Raw genomic sequence first — 23,737 nt, 5'->3', positions numbered from 1 at the left:
GGGTATTCCTTCTACCCCATGCAGATTGCAATCCTTCAGTGCTGTATAAGGTCGATAGTATTCCTTTCCCATAACCTCTACTGTATTCATGATGCTCCTGACTTGGATGGTTTTGGGTTTTGACAGAAGGCAGAAAATTTTGACTTTTTCAAGTACCAGCAGAATATATTATAACTTATCAAATACTGGCATTTGGAGGTCACATTAGCCGAGGCAATGAACCATACCCAGGACCGGTAAACAGTGAGTGATTCATGCTTCCACTTAATTTGCACAAAGGGAAAAAAGTGTCATTTAGCTCCCCTAAATTTTGTATTACTATGTCATAATATTTCAAAAGGGAAATATGAATCAAAAATGGAAGCATTTGGCTGTAAATGCCCAATTTTCCTATACTTCATTTCTGAGGAGTAGCATGTGTGCATAATCAAGCCTCCAGAATAGAGCCTATTGAGCCTGCTATTAAAATATTTGGGAATCCTTTCATGCAGTAAGTAATTCTTAGAAAGCATCACAAAATAATCCCTGTAGAGGTTGGGTGGGTCTAAGCTGCCTTTCTATTTTTTGTGTTTGGCAAGGAATAATTGGCCAGGGGTCAGCCATGGTAATCAGATGGAGGGAAAAAAAAACCCAAAGAAACCTCAATCCCACTTACTTTCTAATTCAATAAGGACAACAATCATATCTTGATACAAACACATGCATACTTTTCTTGCTTCTCTAAAGCAATTGGAAACTATTGACTGCAAATTAAATTAATTAAGAGAGAGATGTCTTCTTTCTCTACGCCCCATAGATCAATATCAGAAACATGATGGATGCTCAGTAAATGTTACTGACCCACTGAAAATTTCATTGTTTTCAACCTCTGTGGTCATTTCCAAATTATGAGGAAGGAAAGGAGCTGTCCGATTCTATCCTGGATTGTAGTACTATTCTATTATAGTCCAGTGTCACATTTTATTCAGCCATTCTTCAGCCAACTGATATCTGTTTTGTTTGTTATTTTTTAAACAACTAAAAGTAAAGCGCAGTTTATAGCATTTTGTCATATGTGTGACATTTATGTCTTTGACCCATATGGGGTTTATGCTCATTTGTTTCCCCCAGGCCTGCCTTTGCGCTCTGTGCTGCATAGGTGCTTAATAAATGTTTATCAAGTGGAATTGAATTTTTTAAATTAAAGTCTAGTATAGTAATGGAAAGCCTCCTTCTCCCTTTGAAGACTATGGTCAGTGACTCAGAGGGAAAAAATAGACAAAAGCTACAAGAAATAAAATGAATTTTTTTTCCCAAGAGAAATATTAAACATCCAGTTCACCATCCCACAAAATGGACAAAGAGTATACCTTGATAGATGGCTGGATGGATGGGTAGCTAGGTAGACAGACAGACAGACAGACAGACAGACAGACAGACAGACAGACAGACAGACAGATAGATAGATAGATAGATAGATAGATAGATAGATAGATAGATAGATAGATAGATGAATAAATTTTAAGCCTCCATTAAATTCATGAGTTTAGAACTGAAAGAGTCCTTAGAGATAGAGGCCAACCTTTAACTGTTTATAGGCATAACCTGTCACCATGATGCCAGCTCCCCGTGACTGGCTGTCCTCTTCTCTTCCTCTCATATTCCAGGTAGAGAATAATAAAAATAGATGGAAAAGGAGATATGGTGGAAATAAAGATAATTTAATCTAAATAGAGTTAAATTATTGTTACCATAGCTGCTTAGGAGAAAGGAAGCATTAGGGATTGCTGGAAGACCCTGAGCAAAATTTCAAATTAACTCTACCTCTCCCTGTCTAAGTCCTGCCTTTAGCCACCTCCCAGCAACCCCTCTTCTTGTTCCTACGATATATCATCCTGTGTACCCTGGCTAATAAAGACTTTCCAATACAGTACTAGAGCTGGGCCTATCCTACTCCATGATACCCTATGGATACCCTATGCAACAAATTATTCCTCACTCACCACCTATATTCCTCTCTGTGCAAACAACCATGCTTTCAGTACCAGTATTGGGAAAGCAATGGGATTAAATCGTAAGGACCTGTGGGTTTGTGTCAATTTCAAACATTTATTCTGTAAATGCTCTCTCCTGATGCAGTGCTACTCTACCCTTACCATTTTTTGCATTTAGGGCCATATATTGACTTAAGCTGATCTTCACTCTGTAGTAGACAATGTAATATTTTTTTTTATCCTTCCTTTCCAGTCTGTACTTCTCTTCCCTCCTTTCCTTCCTTTCACTTATAGATTTCTGTGTCAGTAGCTTCTGGTATTTTTTTTTCTCTAGCTGCTTCTTTTCTCAGGGGAGTACCTGCCACATTTGTTTCCTAATAGACCCTGGAATAGGCTTCTCACATTCTTTTCTTTTCTTCTGAGAAGAACAAGTGTCCCAAATCCGGCTGTCTTACTCTTCCTTGGGGCTCAAACTGCTCTAAGCTTCCCAGAAAGCTGACAGAACTTACGACAGGAGAAAGCTTGCTGCTGTTACTGTAGCAAAACAAAACAACAACAACGACAACAACAACGAACAGCTTTAACATGACTTGTTTGAATATATTCATTGATGCTGAAAAGTAGGAAATGGGTGCAGAGTGACAAAGGTCTTTGTTCACCACCATTTTTTACAAAAGTTGAACTAACATAAAGCAGTTGTTACAGAGAGGAGGTATATAGATTCCCCAAAATGCCTTAGCTAGCAAAGGGTTGATCTTCTTGCCAAAGGACTTTGCATTGATATAGAATAAAAAGGATTTCTGGGCTGTGTAGACTATGATGATGTGGAAATTGGAGCCTAGGTGGGGTAAGTAACTTGCTCAAAGCCACCGCACAGAGAGTAAAGGATAGAATTTGAATTCCAATTTGGGTTATTCTTTGCTTGTTCATACCTTATTGTCTCTGTTTTTCCTTAAGCTCCATTGGTAGATTAGGACTTTGGATTTTTAATCTGGATTGAAAATTTGAATGTGGATTTTTGACTTTTGATTTAAAACACTACATAATACAGTACAATATATAATGTAATGGCAGCTAGGTGGTACAGTGGATAGAGTGCCAGGCCTGGAGTCTGGAAGAATCATCTCCATGAATTCAAATCTGTCCTCAGACACTTTACTAGCTGGGTGGCCCTGGGCAAGTCATTTAACCCTGTTTGCCTCAGTTTCCTCATCTGTAAAATGAGCTAAAGAAGGAAATTGTGAACCATTCTAGTATCTTTGCCAAGAAAATTCCAAAGTCACAGAAAAGTTGGACAAGACTGAGAGTACTGTAGGGGCAGGTAGGTGGTTCAGTGGATAGAGCTCTGGCCTTGGAGTCAGGAGAACCTGAGCGCAAATCAAGCCTCAGACATTTGACACTTACTAGCTGTGTGACCCTGAGCAAGTCACTTTACCCCATTACCTCACCAACCCCTCCCCCACCAAAAAAAAGACTGAAACTACTTAGCAGCAAGAAAAATACAATACCATACACATTGATTAAGGACCTGTTTCCTGCCAGGCACTATAAGTGTTGGGTTGAAAAAGAATAGCAGTGCTTGCCCTCAGGGGTTTTATAATCTAATCTGGGGAATTTGTTGTTGAGTTCTTTTGTGCTGTCTAACTCTTTGTGACCCCATTTGAGGGGGTTTTGTTTGTTTGCTTTGTTTTTGCAAAGATACTAGAATGGTTTGCCATTTCCTTCTCCCGCTCATTTTACAGAAAAGGAAACTGAGGCAAACAGGGTTAAGTCATTTGCTCAAAGTCATATAGCTATAAGTATCTGAGGCCAGACTTGAACTCAGGAAGATGAGTCTTCCTTGCAAGACCTGGCATTCTATCTGCTATACCAAATAGCTTTAACACATAGAGGAAGCTGAAAAATTGGGAGGAAGGGATGAGTGAGGAGAGGAAGGCATCTTACCAGAGGAGTCAAAACCAAGCAATGCAGCTGGAGGGAAATGAAGGGTTTGCTGAGCTTCTGGGGTTCCTTTAAATGAAGGTTTAGTGAAGAGGGTTTTTGGGGGGTGTTTTTGGTTTCTTTATTTTTAGCTCAATTCTCCAATCACAAATTTGGATTTAAAAGTTGAATTTGGAGAAGTTAAATGTGATATCCTAACAATAAAACAACAGACCACATTTACAATAATTTGCACTTATATAGTGCTTCATGCTGCATTTTTCTTACAAGCTTATGAAATCACTAATGTACCCTGATTTTACAATTACGGAAATGAAAATTCATAGAATTTAAGGAAACTTTCTGTAGTCACACAATTCATGTCAGATTCTGGGCTCAAATTAAATTTTCTCATTCTAAATTTAGTACTCTATCCCCTACATCTTAGTGTGTATATATCATGTGTGACACACACACACACACACACACACACACACACAAAGTAAATGAAATAAATAAAGTACTTTGGTGTTTCAATACATACATATATATATAAAACGATGTAATTTCTGCATTCTGAGATAGTAATATATATTTATTTATCTAGTTTACAGCACTTATATAGTTTCTGTATATTGAAATACATGGTATTTATTCACCAGTAAAATGGAGATAATGATAGCACCTACCTTCTAGGGTGGTTGTGAAGATAAAATGAGACAATAATTGAAAGTGCTTTGGAAACCTTAAAGTGCTATATAAAAATAGCTATTAATATTATTATTCATCTTTATGTAGTATGTGTATATATGTACATTAATATATAATAAAGATGCACATATATTATATGTGTGCATATATGCCTATATGAAATGTAGCAAAGTACTGTGGATAGAACTAACCTTAGAGTCAGGAGGAAAACCTGGGCTCAGCTCTTGTGTCTGACCCATACTGGTCACTGTATGACCCTGGGCCTGAGCAAGTTTCTTAACTTCTCAGCGTATTAGGAAACTCGCTCAGTCTCTAAATTTGCAGAGAAGGTATGAATTGGTAAGGGACTTTTCTCATCTGAGAGTTACCTACAACCGTGAAATCCTGGGCACATCCCCTATTCCTGTGCATATATACTCTCACACCCCCATACTTAATGTATAGAACCATGATGTACTTCATAACATCAGGAATACATGCCTTGGTGTGTCTCTGCTGACAGACTATAGTTTTTCTTTATGTTTGAAGACTGTCAGTAAGATATCATTCTGTGCCTTATCAAACATTCAGTTGATAGATACTTCTTTGAACTTAGCTAGGCTACTCTAAGGCCACAGGCATCCTGACCCTTATGAGACCCATGCTCAAAGTCTTTCCTTGGAAGGAACTCTTCTGGAATAGCTTTCAATATCTCACAATCCTCTATACCACAAAGAATCAATGGAGTAGGACTTTATTGGAGAAACTCTGACATTCATACTCAGGGAGTCGCAATCAGGATTACCCAGGACTTAGCAGCTGCAACATTAAAGGATCAGAGGTCATGGAACATGATATTCTGGAAGGCAAAGGACCTAGGACTACAACCAAGAATCACTTACCCACTGAAAATTACTTCAAGGGGAAAAAATGTTCATTCAATGAAACAGAAGGATTTCAAGCTTTCATAAGGAGAAGACCAGAACTAACTGAAAAACATTGATCTCCAATATCCAAGAGAAGCCTTTAAAAGGCAAAAGAAAACATAAGGGATTCAATGGAACTGAACTGTTTATATCCCTACATGGGAACATGATACTTGTAATTCTTAATTGTATCACTAATAGTACAGCTAGAAGGAATAGACAGAGGGATGGGTATAAAAATGAAATTGAGGGAATAACAAAAATAAGGGATGAGAAAGAAAAGTACATTAGGTTATAAAAGGAAGAGAGAGGCAGAATGGGGTAGATTATTTCATATGAAGGGGCGGAAAAAACCTACTGCAGTGGAGGGAAAGATGGGAGGGTAGGCATTGGGCATCACATCGACCTTACTGTCATTAGTATTGGCTCAAAGAGGGAATAAAATGCACAGTCTGTTGAATATAGAAATCTATATTACCTGACAGAAAAGTAGGAGAGGAGGAGTAAAGCAGGGAGGGAATGACTGACAGAAGAGAGGACAGACCGATGGGGGCAGTAGACAGAAGCAACACCATCAAGGAGTGAAAGGGTGAAAGGAGAGAGGAAAAACAGGAGGAAAAATAGGGTGGAGGGAAATACATAGGTAATAATCATAACTGTGAATGTGAATGGGATGAACTCTCCCGTAAAACAGAAATGGATAGCAAAGTGTATCAAAAACCAGAATCCTACAATATGTGGTTTACAAGAAACACACTTGAAGCAGAGAGATACACACAGAATAAAGGTAAGGGGCTGGAGCAGAATCCATTATGCTACAGCTGAAGTAAAACAAGCAGAGGTGGCAATTCTTTTTTTTTAAATTTTTTAAATTAATTAATTAATTTTTATTTTTCAGCGATCGCTTCCATAAGCTTTTGAGTTTTAAATTTCCTCCTTCTTCCTCCCTACCTCCCTCCCTAAGATGGTGTGCAATCTGATGTAGGCTCTACACATACGTTCCCCTTAAACATACTTTCACATTAGTCATGTTGTAAAGAAGAATTAGAACCAATAGGAGGAACCACAGGAAAGAAGAAACAAAACAAAACAAAACCGAAGGAAAAAAGAGCAAATAGTATGCTTCAGTCTTCAAACTTCATAGTTCTTTCCCTGAATGTGGATAGCATTGTCCATCATAAGACTTGGAGATGTCTTAGATCCTTGCATTGTTGAGAAGAGCTAAGTCTATCAAAGTTAGTCATCACACAACGTGGTTATTATTGTGTACAACATTCGCCTAGTTCTGCACACTTCACTCAGCATCGGTACCTCCAAGTCTTTCCAGGTTTTTCTGAAGTCCACTTGCTCATCATTTCTCATAACACAATAGTATTCCATTACATTCATATACCACAGCTTGTTCAGCCATTCCCCAATTGATGGGCATCCCCTCAATTTCCAGTTCTTAGGGGTGGCAATCCTGATCTCAGACAAAGTAAAAGCAAAAATAGACCTAATTAAAAGAGATAAGGAAGGAAACTACATCTTGCTAAAAGGTGCTATAGACAATGAAGTAATATCAATACTAAACTTATATGCATCAAATGTATAGGATACAAACTCTTAAAGGAGAGTTTAAATGAATTGCAGGTTTACAACAAAACAAGAGAAAGAGAGCATCATGAAATATAAAATAGGTAATTTTTGATTACATTAAATTAAAAAGCTTTGGCACAAATAAAACCAATGCAAGCGAGATTAGAAGGAAAGCAGAAAGCTGGGGAACAATCTTTACTGCAATGTCTTCGAAAAAAGCCTCGTTTCTCAAATATATAGAAAACTGAGTCAAATTTATAAGAATATAATCCATTCCTCAATGATAAATGGTCAAAGGATATGAACAGGCAGTTTTCAGATGATAAAGTCAAAAGCATCTATAGGCCTATGAAGATGTGCTCTAAAACAACTCTGAGGCACCACTTCACATGTGTCAGATTGGCTAATATGACAAAAACGGAAAATGATAAATGTTGGAGAGGATGTGGGAAAATTGGGATACTAATGAACTGTAGGTGGAGTTGTGAACTGATCCAACCACTCTGGAAAGCAATTTGGAACTATGCCCAAAGGGCAACCAAACTTGATCCAGGATTACCACTACTAGGTCTGTATCCTAAAGAGATCGTAAAAAAGGCAAAAAGACCTACATGTGCCAAAATATTTATAGCAGCCCTTTTGTGTTGTCAAAATAATGGGAATTGAGGGATGCCTGTCAATTGGGGAATTGCTGAACAAGCTGTGGTCAATTAATGTAATGGAATGCTATTGTGCAATAAGAAATGATGAAAAGGCAGATTTTAGAAAATCCTGGAAAGACTTGTACAGATTGATGCAGAGTGAAATAAGCAGAACCTGGAAAACATTGTACACAGTATCAGCAACATTGTGTGATGATCAATTATGAATGATTCTGCTCTTCTCAGCAACACAATGGTCCAAGACAAGTACAAAGTACTCACTAAGGAAAATGCTATCCACATTCAGTTTAAGAACTGATGGACTTTTAATGCAGAATGGGGCATACTTTTTTTTCATTTACTTTATTCTTTTTTGTTTTTTTCTTTAGATTTGTTTCTTCTTTTACAACTGTGACTAACATGGAAATATATTTTACATGATAATACATGTATAATCTATATCAAATTGCCTACCATTTTTAAAAGAGGGGAGGGGGAGAAGGTAGGGAGGAAAAATTGGAACTCAAAATCTTATAAAAAATGAATGCTAAAAATTGTCTTGACATGTAATTGGGGAAAAAATGCTATCAAAGAAAAAAAAACCTCCCAGATGGTTATAAGGATCAAATGAGATAGTAATTTTAAAGCACACAGTACAGTGCCTTGGCATTTAGCACCATATAAATGTTAGGTATTATTATTATTATTATTAATTATTATTATTATTATTATTATGCAACTCCTGAAATATCTTTCCAATGCAAGTTATCATATATAGTGTATAGTTTACTATATAGTAGATATGATTATAATTTAAGGGTGACAATTATTGCAGTAAACTTAAAGTTACTTTTTCTTTAAATGTTCATGACAAATGCATACTACTTTTGGACACTTTCCATGACACTTGAGTATTGAAGTTACTGGACCTTGGTCTATTCTGCCCTAAGCTGCTATAGCCCATCTCCAGGGAGAATTCATATGTCACTCTCCACATGAGGAACTAGTAAGTAGAGGTCATCCAATTAGTCGTCTTGCCTCCAGGCAGAAGTATACCTAAGCTGTCATCAATTCTTAACCATCTTCAGAGGACATAGTTTCCTATAGTAACCTATCCCTCTGTTTAGAAATCCCTTATGCCAAGAAGTCCTTCCTCAAAACCTAAAAACAAAACAAAACAAAAAAAAACTCATATTATAATTTAAGTCCATTTTCTTTTCTCTGGTCCTCACTTGAGATGAATGATTCTATTACTAACACTCATATCAGACGTTTCATTAATTTGCATTCATATTATATCATTACATTTTCCTTCCTAAAAAAATTTATTTTCCTTTCCAGCCCTCTAAACTCCTACATACTTATTCCAAATGGGACACTTACAACTGAATTGGAAAGGGGATGGAAGAGGAAGGGGAAACTGGAGCTTTTATTTGATGGAAGTAGAGGATTCTCGGCTGGTTAACTCTCTCCATTGGTGCTTAGCAGAGATACCTCTCTCCCCTCTCCACTTTCTTCTCCACTTTCCCCTCCCCTTTCTCCTCTCCCTTCTCCCTCTCTCCCTCTCTCCCTCGCTCTCCTGCTCTCCCCCTGTCCCCTTCTCCCCCTCTCCCTTTACCTTCATCTCCTCTCTCTCTCTCTCAATCCTCTCTCTTACCACAGAGAACTTAGGCAACTTTATCTTGATCACATAGTATGTGATAGGCACAGAATTTGAACACAGGACTTTCTTAATCTAAAGACAGATCTTTAACCACTGTCTCACCTCTTTCTTATTAATTCAGACTACTTATATTTTGTTCTCCAGGATCCTTATTACGGTTTTCTTAATTTTGTTGAAACTTCCTTTCTACTTCTTTTCATTTACTTAATTTCTCTACCTGTTATCCTCAGAACTGTACATTTTCCTATACAGTATTTATAATCACTTTCATTAAGCTTACCCTTCCCATTAAATCTTCAAACAGCCTCTAGCTGCTAAGAGAATCATCTTGAAATATTCTCCACCTCTAAAACCCTCAGACGCTTTAAAAAAAAACTTGATAATAAATGACCTGATACATTTTTCCCATTTAAGTATTTGCTCCATTCAGTCTTATAAAATATTATCAGTCACTGTCATTTTAGTATCTCAGCATGGTTCCTCTGTACGATTACTTTGAGATGCTAATACCATTTACAAGGTATTGTTTTGGTCTTGTCCTCTCCTGTGGAAGACTGAAGGGAATTTTCATAGATCTTTACGATCTTCTTGACTAACCTGGAAAAAAAAGTAATGAGATTAGCAAAAAGAAAAAAGTAATGTCTACATGGAGAGACAGCAAGACATAGTAGCAGCCCATGAAGAACTGGATTCAAGTCTTACCAATGTTACCTACTGTCTGTGACCCTGTGCAAGTTAATCTCTCAGTGATGCCCAGGCAACTTTCTAAGACTATAAAGAGCAGAGCTGTGATCTTTAAAGGTAAAAAGAATTTCCTCATTGGAAGTTTGTAGCACCAATTAAATCATACCTGTGTTTTTTTCTTACAAATACCTTTTTGCAATCTCCCTAAACTGTACCTGCGGTTTTGGTTGAAAATTACGTTTGTGAGAGAGAGCCTTTTGGAGAGACTAATTACAATTATGCAGTGGCTGCATTATGTTCCATTCCATGGTGCCAAGTTCAATACCATCCAGAGAAAATGTCTTGTAACGTATTCTATGATTCTGTAGGTGTTATTGTCACTGAACTGTTTTTTGAAAAGAACATTCCTGGAAAAACTGGCCTGTTTTTTTCTTCCTACAATTTAGTACGAATGGTTTCCCTGCCCATCTCTGTGAATCACATTTATTTTGGAACATGAAATTTTTGCCTGGAAGACTTAGAATAGTCATTATCTGATTCACCTTTTAGCTATGGAGATGATTTTTTCCTTCAATTTTCTTGAGCCTCTTCCCTTCCACCTTTTTTTTTTACTGTTAGAATCTTTAATCTGTGAAGATTTATTTGATGGTGATAATTCCTAACATGTGCTTGTTTTTAGTTTGTCACCATAGTTGGACCTGAAGAAATGTCAGCTTCCCACCCGGAGGCCAGATCATCTAAAGATGCCCATAGCCTGGGCAGATGCTAAAAATGTCTAGGGATAATAGTTTTGTGATAAGAAAAATGTTTTCAAGGATCAGGAGGCACATTCCAAGCAGATCAAGCCAAGAGAACTGTGACATTTCTGTCCAGTTATTGTACGTGACCAGGAAGCCCTCCCAGAGTGACCAGTGGGAAACTAGAGTAGAGTTGCAAGCTTCTTTTCAGGGGAGGAAGAACGTGGGTCGAGAGGGAGATTCCAAACCAGCCCACTTCTGCAGAGCCGCAGGGGAAGATGACCTGATTAGGGGAAGAGAGGGAGGAGGGAAGGATCTGCCTTGGCATTCTACACAGCTGCCACTGTCTATATCCAAGCTGGTGTTCTCCACAGGAACCAGTAGAGAGCAGAGTTTCCCTGCCACGTTAAGGAATTATCCACTGATTTCTCATTCCCCAACTATCTTCCACTGGATTCTGAAAAACCTTTAACTGTGTGTTTGTCAGTTGAAATCATCTCCATGCCAATTGTTCCTTTTTTCCTTTGTCAAAATTGACTTTCCCATTTTCAGTCGAAAACCTAAGACTCTTTTGAAATCATTTGCAGCCCACAGAAGCACTAAGCTAGCTATTCAAAGCCAAGTGAATCATTTGACTATTTTTCAAGTATGATTCTGTTAGAACAATTAGACACCTCTGAGGTGCTTGTGTAGAGTGGTATATACACTAGGTAGATTTTCCATTAGAATGTCTGCAGTACCTTACTTGTGTCCTATCCATACATTCCCTGAGAATGATAGCCTGGGCAGTCAATTTCACTCTATGGTGAACAACTTCTTTATTGTTATTTGTAAAATTAATTTATACATTTGTTTGGAAACATCAGACACTTTCTAAAAAGCATCCAATACACATAAAATCATTGTGTTTATTATCAGTTATAAACTTGAGTATGATGTGGGGCAAATCAATTAATATTTCTGGGTTTCTCCTTAACCATCTATAAAATAATAGTCTGGTCATGTTGTTAGGCTTAATCTAGGCTTCAAGAACTTGGGTTTTTTTTTCATGTTTTATAATTGTATTTCAGTATAACTGGTTTACTTTCTAGGCTTATGCATTTTGTCTTGTGTATTTAAAAATGGAGAAGGGGTCCATAGGTCTCACCAGACTGCCCCATGGGCAGAACCCCTGGGCTAGGTAATTTTAGGGAAACTTCCACTACCAATATTCCTTGAGTTCAGGAGCCTACTAGGTCAAGAGATGATAGGCTCAAGAGCTGGAAGGGAGAAATCATCAAATCTGCAGTGTCAAACTGAGGCCCAGAGAATTTAAATGATTTTCCCAGAGTCTCAATGGCAGTAAAAATCCTGCAATCAGAGGCTCTGCCTTTTGTTTTAAACTGAATAGAAGTAATTGGATCTCATAACACTTTTCATTAAAGAAAGGTGAATTGACCTCTGTATTATACCTATGAAAACAGAATTACAGAGTGAAATAACCAACACCAGATATTAGTGCTGCCATCCTAGATGCCTCCTTTAAACTCTTAAATCTTGTAACAGTTATTTTCTTCCACCTACATATAGTACTTGGTAGTATTAATCTGGGTAAGTGTGAGGAACAGATACGGAAATGTATCTTTGGCCATGTTGAATGCCCTATCTTCTTAATGATCCTCATTTTGTCCCTAAGTGCTCAAAGGTTTCCTAAGCTTCCATTATAAAGCTGGAAGAATGAACAGCCCTCCTCAGTTTGATTCAGTACAGGAAGGAGAAGGGAATGGATGCCCTGATACCAGCCTCAGCAGGTGGTTTTCATAATCATATAGACTACGGGAGCCTTCGCTGCTGCTATTGGTTTTTTAAGCAAGGCAAAACTAGTGAATAAATGTAAAAACCTCTTTCCTAAAGAGTTTTCTTTCAAAGAGATACCTGGGCAGGCATGTATTAGCCTAAAGCCAATGTTTAAAACCTTCTGAAAATGGTATTTATGATAAAGCAAGTATATCCTCACCACAGTGTTATTCATAAAGTAAGCGCTGCTTCTGTGAGAACTGCATGACAACTGAGGCTTAAAGAAAGACTTTTTTTCTTTGCTTGATGTGATAGCAGTCCTCTGGGATAACTGTCCAACTCTTTTATTTTTTCCTGGCCAGAGTATCATTAATTTTATGCAGTCAGGGGTTTCTGAACTATGCAGATTAGAGGGTGAGTTTATCCACCTGGCCATCGACTATTAGTCTTTATTGGTCTATTCTAAATGTGCTTTTATGAGTATACAGTAAAATGCAATCTGGCTTTCAATTCCAAGTTAAGGATGGTTTGAAGATCAGATTGGGTTATAAAAATATTGTTTAAAGTTTGGGACATTTGTCCTGCTTCCTTTCTAGTTAGGGATGGTTAGGCTCCATTTGGAAGCTACTGATATGCAATGTAGATTATTTTTTAAGGAAATGAAGTTCAATTATTTCATCTGTAAAGGGCAAGGGAAAAAACTGAATAGATTAAGTAATAGCAAGCAAAAGTCCTTAGGATCCATTTTAATGGATATATTTATATATTATATTTAGCATATTCAAAATTTGCCTATAACTAGAGCTTTAAATTTTTCTTGAGAAAGGTTCTTTAGATAAAGTAGGTGGGACATTCCCCTTTTAATTTTATTTGCACAAGCTATTTGCTTAGCAATCACCTTTTAAAATCTAGAGACTCTAAACTTTAACTTCGTCTTGGAAGCTGTCCATTTCTGAATCATCGGAGTTTATGTTAATGCATTAATATTCTCTGTGTGTGTGTGTGTATGTGTGTGTGTGTGTGTGTGTGTGTGTGTGTGTGTGTGTGTGTGTGTATCTGTCTGTCTGGCTCTCTCTCTCTTTCTGTCTCTTTTAATAGTTTTGGTTTTATAACCATAAGTACTTTGTGATAATTCAGCAGGATACATATCATGTTGTGGACATGATAAAGCCATGACCTTGACCTGGTGATTATTTAGAAGATCATTTTTCTCATCCACCTGCAGCTCTAGTGCCATTCTTCGTACATAGTAAAGGCTTCATAAATATTTGCTGAAGATTGCATTGGATGCATTCTCTTTTCAAAGAATGTTTTATTGTTTCCCTACTGCCAAGTGAAGTCCAAACTATTTTAATTTTATGTACAAACCTTTTCAGAATCTGTTCCCAGCCAGTTTCCCTCTTCCTTCTTTTGGGCATGAACATTGTACTCCAACTAGTCTGGTCAACTCATTGTCCGCTAAACACATATTATACACATCCACCCTTTTTCCCATCATTGAACTCCCCCTAACTCTTCTTGGTCATCTAAACAAAGTGCCACCTCCTCTGAGAAGCCCTCCCTGATCTTTATTGTTTGATTCTTCTCTGCATAGCTCATGTGCCACCTGATATTTATTGTTAGTTATCTTTCCCTGTAGCTATCTTATTTCTCCCCATTAGATTTTAAGCTCCATGAGGGAGGAAACAATCTTGTATTCTTCAGGGTTCCTTTTTTCTCTAAAACCATTATCCCCTAATTCTCAGTAGGTGTCCAATCAATATTTGTTAATTGCTAGCTGTAAACAGCTATGAGGAAACAGAAGACATTGTATCCCTGTACAGAGAACAAGGGCAGCTGGGAATCATCATTTTCTCAGTTTCTCAAAAATCTTTGGTGGTTTCCTCCTACATAGAGGATAAATTACAAACTCTGGGATTTACAGCCCTCTATGCTCTAGCTCTCACATACTTTTCCAGTCTTATTCAATATTACTGTACTGGCGGCATATTGTATTATAACCAAACTAGACAGAAAGTTCTAGGTGAGTTTTTTTTTTCCTCCCCTGACTCTGCATCCACACAAGCCACCCCCATTCTGGGACTGAACTACCTCCAAACTTCTGCATATCAAAATCTTTCTCTTCCTTCAAGGTCCCTGTCAGGTACCACCTCTGTCATGAAACCTTCAACCCACTAAAGTATCATTCCCCTCCCTCCTCAAGATTTCCTAGACTACTTTGTTTCTCTCCTTTACCCTGGAAATGCCTATTTTCTAAAATTATTCCTATCTGTATATATGTTGAAAAGTGTCCACTTGCCCACACACCCCAAATTAGAATGTAAGCTTCTGAAGGCCTAAATAACATATCTTTATCTTGGAACCTCTAGTACTTAGAATAATGCCTTACGCATAGATACCCAATTAAAGAACCTAATTCTTTAGCTTTGGGAATTGAAATAGGTCTTATTGTCATATGGTGCTTCTAAGCCTAAAAATCAGGATAGAAGTTGTTTCTCGATTTCGTTTCAGAGATGTATGAAATATTAGAGTTCAGATTTTATCCAATACTTTTTTTTTTGTTTTGTTTTGTTTTTAGGCAATTGGGGTTGTGACTTGCCCACGGTCACACAGCTAGTAAGTGTCAAGTGTTTGGTCTGAGGCCAAATTTGAGCCCAGGTCCTCCTGACTTGAGGGCCAGTGCTCTATCCACTGAGCCACTAGCTGCCCCTATCCTATACTTTTTTAATGGATTCAGTAACAATGTAGCAAAACACCTGGATATTTACATTATAATGCTTTATGTCATTCGATCATTTCAGTCCTGTCTGACTCTTTGTGACCCCATTTGGGGTTTTCTTGGCAAAGATACTATGGTTTGTCATTTCATTCTCCAGCTCATTTTACAGATGAGGAAACTTAGGCAAACAGGGTTAAATGACTTGTCCAGGGTCACACAGCTAGTAAGTGTCTGAGGCCAAATTTGCACTCATAAAGATGAGTCTTTCTGGCTCCAGTCCCAGTGCTGTATATGTTTTGCTACCTAGCAGCCCAATAATACTTACTATGATTAGTAATAATTTTTTTTATTATAGCCAGGATGTTGTGAGGAAGTACGCGCATAAAAAGATGTCTGAAAACTCAGCATACCCTTAAATATATAGTGCCCAAGACATATGTTGTCGTTATGAAGTCTTTGGCCAAGCTATTTTGCCATTGTCCATTTGAAAATCACTAATGTTACATAAATTTACATCTTGATTTATTTGAGTTATTTAGTGTTACAAATTTCTAATCTTTTTTTCCCTTTGTAATTCATTCTAGCAGCAAAAGAAGACAGCACAGACTCTAAAATATAGGACCATTAAATTATCATTATGGCTTTTTTTTTTTGATTCATGGACTTATCACACTATAACTAGAGGGTTTGTTGCCTTTAAGGTACCTAGACTGGGAAAAGAACGTGTAGGCAACCTAAACATCAATAGCTATGTACAAAATAAGTCATTAACACAATTATATTTTCATTTCAGAATTTTGTGATTAAGTGCATGAACCAAAAAATAACTACTATCTACCTTGTCATTAATATGCCTGCTTAATGAAGTATGTCTAAAGTATTTTAATTCTCCACTTTACTTAGTCCAGGGGAAAAATGATTTCCAATTGGAGCATATGCCTGGTAGCATAGAATTAAGGTGTTATGTTTTCCATTTAACTATTTGATGTTAACTTTATAGCGAACGAGATGGAATTGAATATGCAACGTGGGTAATTCATGTCTAGGTATTGTTGACTGTGTAATTTTAAAAAGAGCCTTGGAAAGACCTGGGACAGAATGATATAATTCATAATGGTTAGTTAACTCAATACTGGATAAAACCTAAAAGATATTACACCAGAAATTAAACTAGGAATCAGTAAGTGGGGAACACATCTGAGAGATATTTTATAACAGGATCAAGAGAAGAAGAATTTGTTTCTGCACTTAAAGAAAAAAAGCGTTCTTTCTCAAACCCCAGTTGGATTTAGTCTTGCACTAATCAGACTGGCAATGCACGATTTTAACAAGGTTTTTGGTGCCCATTAATGACTTGCAAGTATCCATACCAAGTTAAGAAAAAGGGCTATGAGTTACTGTTTCTATTTTATATGTGAAGAAATGGAGATGTTTATTTCTATACATGTTATACACTAAAGTTAATTAGCTTTCTATGATATCCTAAATTATATGGTTATATAGTATAACCATATATATAGCATAACCATATAACTATATAATATAGTATAAGTAAGATGTGTAGGTCTACATTGGGTGTATGGATGAGTCTTTCAAGAAGGCATTGAAACATATCTCTGGAATCTTGCCTAGTCCCTCTACAAAGAAGAATTTAGTTTCCTTCCTGGGAGAAGAGTTACTATATGGGACCACACAAGTATCACCAGACTGGAATTATATCTATATGCCCCCTAAATATTGCTGGTCTAAGGAAATAATCTAATTATTTTTTTTTAGATTCAAAAGCAACAATGGCTCTAACATCGTTGGCAGCTTTCCCTTAAAAGCTAAGGCTACACATTCCAGGTTTGACCTTCTCATGAAATGGTAGTTACACAAAACATGACAAATAGTGAATAGTGAGGAAACCTATTTAGCTAAGCTAACAGTAAATAGAAATTAGAAAAGTATACCAGATTAATATATTATAGAAAATACTCAGAATGAAAAAATTCTGTCATGAGGAAGGAGATATCACAGTTTAACCAAGAAAGATGCCTCAATCTCACCCACAGGGAAATTCCTTGAAGTCTCTAGGAAGATAAACTAAAAATTAGGGACACTGTTGCTCGAAAGAGAAGAATGGAAAGAGGGATAAAGGAGTAATATCTCTCCTTTCCAAAGCTTTCATACATTGTCCACCTTGCAGGTACTCACCAATTCGGCATTTTCTACATCACGATAATGTCCCAGCTGCGGTGCACAAAACCAGTCAGTATAGTTAGTGGGACCAGTATTGTAATCTCTAGACATTAAAGCTAATCATCCTCAAGAGTCACTAGGAAATGAATTGAGTAGATGTCAGTATTAGTAGTTGTCCAGAAGTATGTGGAATGTTTCCTCATAGAATCATCAAAACATTGGAAAGAAAGAAAAGAAAAATAAATAAGTAAAAAGGAAGGAGACTGGGAGAGAGGAAGGAAAGATGAAAAAATAGAGGAAGGAAGGAAGGAAGGAAGGAAGGAAGGAAGGAAGGAAGGAAGGAAGGAAGGAAGGAAGGAAGGAAGGAAGGAAGGAAAGGAAGGAAGGAAGGAAGGAAGGAAGGAAGGAAGGAAGGAAGGAAGGAAGGAAGGAAGGAAGGAAGGAAGGAAGGAAGGAAAGGGGAAGAGGAAAGAAGGAAGAAAGGAAGGAGGGAAGGAGGGAAGGAAAAACAGAAAAATCTTTAAAATTCTATCACTAATATAATTCACAAAATAGTTTGAGGCTCCAGGCAATCTCTTGATTGCCAGACTGATAGGATGATCTCCTAGCCAGTTGAATTTAGCAAATAAAATATGTACAGGTTTTCCTTCCCTTTCTCATACTCTATAACAAAAGCATAAACTCAGAATGCAGATAAAATGATCATGTCTTTGTCCAGATGACCATTGTTTGAAATGTAAGTAACTAGTAAGCAAAGCTTTTAAATAGCAAAGAGACCTTGGAAAATTAACTTTGCAGCAGGTTACTCAGGCACTAAAACAAAGGAGGTTAATAGAGACTGGAACTGATTCACCATTGTTCCAGTGATTTCTCTGAGAAGCCAGAATTCAGTCACTCTCTATTGGATTCTCTTGATTAGCAAGTGAAAAGAAAAAAGTTCCATCCACTAGAAGGCTTAAAGTCAGTCTCCTAGGAAGAGTGCTACATCTACTACAGAAGTGACCACTGCTATTATGATGCCTCTACACAACCCCCTTCTTCATCCTTCATCAAAGACATTTTTGAAAGTCCCATTGTAGAGGAGAACTCTTCCCGCCAGGCCAGATCTCATGATACAATTCTCTCTTTTCATCTTGGAATAAATACAACTCCAATGGAATGTAATGATGTGAGTCACCTCAGAGCCAGTGAGGCTGAGCCTTTCCAGAAGAACTGTTACAGCAAAATGTTAAAATGAGAAAAAGATCATCTAAGTTATCTTTCTCATTTCACAGATGACGAAACTGAGGCCAAAAACAGAGGAAGTTACTGCTGTACAGATAGTGAGTGGCTCTCAAACCTAGCTATTCGTTCACATTTTGTTCTGCTATACCACATTCTTCCTTGTAAGTGACTTAGCCAAAGTCACACAATAAGTTAATAGCAGTGCCATTGATAAGAAACAGAATGGATTCAGGAGTCCATGACAGCTCTCCGTATTATAGCACTTCTGGAAGATAAATGAAAATGTTAAAGTATTATGTACTCTTTATAATTAGTTCTTGCCTTTTTCTAGGGGAAATATTAAATTTCCTAGGGAAAATAGTGCATTTTCATTGTTGTCTATTGCATAGACTTCAGGTGCATTTGGGCAATTATTATTATTCTTTTTCCCTTGCCTCTTCTTTTTCCCGTGCTTTACTCATGATGCACACTGGGAAACAGTCATTCTCCCCCCCCCATTTCTTTTATACCTAAGATTCCATATATTATCTTGGAATCGTAAGTAGGTTCTAAGGCTCCCCACATGTCCAGCTCATCAGGTGTTAGAGCAAATGTTAATGTTAGTATCCTTGTTCTTTTGGAGAAATGATGATGTGCCAAAATGCTAGCAAGTTGAAAGTGCTTAGATATGCAGAACTAAATGTTTTTTGCAAGGATAGCTCTCCCTTTAAATCTTATCCATAGCACTTTTATTTGCTACATCTATCAGGCAGTAATTTTCCAGTAGAAATACAAATCCAAAAATGCATTCATTCATTCATTCTAATGGCCACCCTGAAATTGAGATCCAATTCTAACCCAACACACTATGCAAAGTTTTATTTTGCCACATAATGGAGGTCTCTGCCCTAGTTATTGCCTACAGTTCTATATTGACTGAAAAAACAAAATCTATTCTTAGGTATTTTTGCTTTTCCACATTCTTTCCTGAATTGGGCCAATGGGTTTTTCATTGTATACTTTGAAAGATGGAGGATATATGGTTTTTTTGCCTAAAGTTAATTTTGTAATTGTTTCTAACTTAAATGGGGAAAAAACTGTTTTGAGCTTCCCCATTGCATAATCATGCGCTGCAAACTACCATGCCCTTTGGGTGATTCACCAATGTAGTGGCCTAACTTAGCAGAGTCTATATAAAATGGCCCTCAGGATTTTTGTAGTGAAGACTTTGAAGGTCAAGCAGATTCCCTACTAGCCACCCAAAAAAATGTTTCTAATGTATAAGTCTAGCCATGTCCTTGGTCAAAAATCTTCAATGTCCTCCAGTTGCACAAAGTATAAAATGAAGGCATCTTAACTTGACATTTCAGGTTCTCTGTGTTCTGGCTTCAGCTTGCCTTTTCGAAATGATTTTACATTATTTCCCACCTTGCCCTCCGTGATACATCAGTAATAAGGTGGTGCAGAAGATAAGGGAGTGGATCTGCGTTCAGGAAGATCTCACCTTACACATTTAGTAGCTGTATGATCCTGTGGAAATCATTTATTTTCTGTCTGCATCAATTTCCTCACCTCTAAAATGAAGATTATATTAATAACACCAACTTCCGAGGGTTGTTTTTAGGATCAAATGAGTTTATATTTGTAAAGTGCTTTACAAATCTGAAAATGCTCTATCAATGCTAGCTATCATCATCATCATCATCATTAACATTATTATTATCCAAACCATTCTCCAACCTATTTCCTGAACTAAAGCACTCTGCAAACTTTAAGTTTTTGTTTTAAGTTATTGTTGTTGTTGTTATCCAAATTATACTATAAGCTTTTCCCAGAGCTCAGTTGCCACCTTTCCCCTCTATGAAATACAGTAGGCTGTCCACCATGTCTAAAATGCATTTCGTCTTTATCTCTACTTGTCAAAATTCTTCTCTTCCTTCAAAGCTCAACTCAGTGGCCATCTCTATAGTAAAGCATTTCCTGATCTTGCTAGTTATAAATGTTCTCTCTCAAAAATTTTCCATGAAAATTCTCTCCTATATACAGATGATATATGATATATATGTGATATATATGATATATACAGAGTTAAGTATATTACAAAGAAGAGTGTAATAATACTCTTCTTTGTAATATACTTAACTCTGTCTATATCGTAAAAAAATGCTTCCAAAAAAAAAAGGAAAATGAAAACTTGAGGCCAAGTCTTGAATCATTTCTCATCTTTGCATCCCCATATACTGCCTTATACAGAGTAAGCGTTCAATATTTATGGAATTACTATCCAATGTACCTCCCAATCCAATAGAATATAGAATAAGTCCTTATATTGGGGTGCATACATAGTAGTGATAAATGATTTCCAATAAGACAACATTGTTTGGAAGACAATATCCTACTGCCCACTTCCTCCCTTTATATTGTGTAAGGGGCAGAAGATGCAGAAGATGCAGAAGGCAGAGGGGGGTGAAAGATAATTTGAGATGGGAAATTGATCATAGGTATCCCATGGAAAGCCAATTAAAAGGCTTTATCTAGAAAACTCTACATGGAAAACTATCAAGTGTCATAAACTACACCTTCCCTTTCTTGTTTCTTTTCTTTCCTCCTTTAAAAACAAAAGTAAAGGAAGTGGAGGGAAAGTCTAGCAGCTGCAGACTAGGTTGATATAACTTCAGAGGAATATTTTCCCACCATCCATATGCGAGGATGAATAGAGCCAAGCCATTAGTGATGATGGGGTTAGAAAAATACAGTACTCATTTCTAAATCTAGTCTATGGCTAAGACTTATTTATATGAATTTCCAAAGAATGAACAAAACACATTCTTTTTTAATGTTTCCCTCCTGCTCCTGAGAAATAAATGGTTCTGCCAAGATTCGCAATGACGCTATCCATACCCAAATGATAGGTGCTTTGTTGAAGTGCCTCACTTGCTGGCATAATTTCCAGAAGTTAGACTTCTAAGCATAAAATATTCAATGTTTGTCCTGAATATTTTGCAGTGTGAGACAAGCTCAGTACAATTTATGCTACAGTGTGTCCTACAGCAACTGAGATGTCATATTGCACAATGCTGAAGGTAAATCTCCAGTAATTTATTGCATACCTTAAGAAGGGCTTACTGTTCCCTTTAGTTTAATGTTGTTAAATTGTTCCCTTGCCTCAGAGGGATTATTTGCATATGTTTAACAGAATGCAGACCTGGCCACATTTGTTTCTAATGTCTAATTAGATGTGAAGGGACCTTGACTTTAATATTATGCTTTAAATTTAACTCTAGTGAACTGTGACTGAAAATGATATTACAGTCTATTAGGTATGATCTGGAAAAATAAGCATGTAATTTGTAGTATTATTCTGACTACTACCCCTTTACAGAATATGTTTCAAACATTGTCATAAAATGAAAGTCAGATCCATGATTTTTTTTTTGAATCTTGAATAAAAACTTCGTTAGAATGTTGGGTCTGGTGGGACATGCCTGTAATCCTTTGCTCCAGGAAAAGCTGAGGTTGGTGGATCTCTTCAGCTCATGAGTTCTGAGCAGCACTGGGCTAAGCCAATTGCTATCTACGCTTAGTGCAGCACCAATATGATGAGCCTCCGAGAGCACGGGGGCACCAGAAGAATGAACCAGCCTGCCTGAGAAATGGAGCAAGGCAGTGCTTCTGTGCCAGTCAGTAATGGAACACATAGCCTCTTGTACTTCCAGACTGAGCAAGACAAATAGACCCAATTTCAAACACACACACACACACACACACACACACACACACACACATTCACACACATACACACACACACATGCCAAAACTGATAAGAATTCATAAAACTGAAACATAATAAGGCTCTCTATTAAGTAATACTATTAAAAGAAGGCTAGCAGTTGGGGAAGTGAAAAGTGATGAATTTAGAGTCAAAGTCAAAGGACTTGATTCTTGGGTCAACTCTGTACTACCCTGACAATCATGGACAAACGCAAGCTGTTGTTTGAGCTCACCATGTCATCTCCCTTCTCTCTGCACTTCTTATCTCTGCTTGTCAAAATCCTTGTTTTCCTTCAAGGCCCAAGAACCGTCTCAATAATGAAGCTTTCCCAGACCTCTCCAACATTCATTCATTCTCTCTGTCTTTCTCTCTTTCTCTGTCTCTTTCTCTGTCTCTCCTCTCTCTGTGTCTCTCTGTCTCTCCTCTCTCTATGTCTCTCATCTTAGGGTAATTTACCTTGATCTCTCCTTTGTGCCCATTATGTTATTCCTTATACTTATCTTTGTATCAGCCCCCCAAAATATAGTTAAATTTTAAAAGGGAGAATGGAAGCATCTTGGAAACAAGTCTTCATTTTTCATCTTTAAATCATCAGTGCCTAGCACAGGGTTTAATTAGATATAAGCCTCAATTTCCACACCTGCAAAGTGGAGTGGTTGATTAGAACACACCTGAGGTCCCTTCAAACTTTAATTCTATAATCCTCTTATATTTAATATAAACTTCAAAGTCTTAGTAAAATCTGATGAGCTAGTAGAGTAATTCTTTTAAAATGTTATGCCAGGTAATTTTGAGTGATTGTACACATATAAAGTATTTTGAATTGAATGACTGTTATCAATTCAACTTAATAGACATCGAAATATGACAGTTATCTGTTTTACAATCTATTCGCTAAAATTTGCTATCATAAAATATTAAAGAAATCACTAAAAAAATTGTCTTAGCTAACATAGCAGTGACTCCTGAAATAAGGCAAACATTTTTTTTTTCACTTTTAGAAAGACCTTTCATTGAAAAGTTCTCCAAGTGCTTTCCTGGTATTCACTCCAGAGGTGCCCTAAGGTGACAGGTGGGTGGCAAGTGTTGTTTCCATTCCTATGAAGAGAAAAACAAAGCACCAAGAGCCTGAAGTGACATGCCCAGGGGTAGACAGTAAATCTGGCATATGTGGGAATAGAACAGAATCTGCAATCTGCGTGTCCTGCACTGCAGTCTGCATGTGTCAGCCAGGAGCTTTGGTTTTATCCAGTAAATAGATAGATAGCTGATTT

This window comes from Phascolarctos cinereus, unplaced genomic scaffold (genome assembly GCF_003287225.1).
Source record: "Phascolarctos cinereus isolate Bilbo 61053 unplaced genomic scaffold, phaCin_HiC Scaffold_9;HRSCAF=440, whole genome shotgun sequence".
Classification (NCBI taxonomy): Eukaryota; Metazoa; Chordata; class Mammalia; order Diprotodontia; family Phascolarctidae; genus Phascolarctos; species Phascolarctos cinereus.
The sequence above is the reverse complement of the archived record's forward strand: the minus strand, read 5'-3'. Positions refer to the sequence as shown.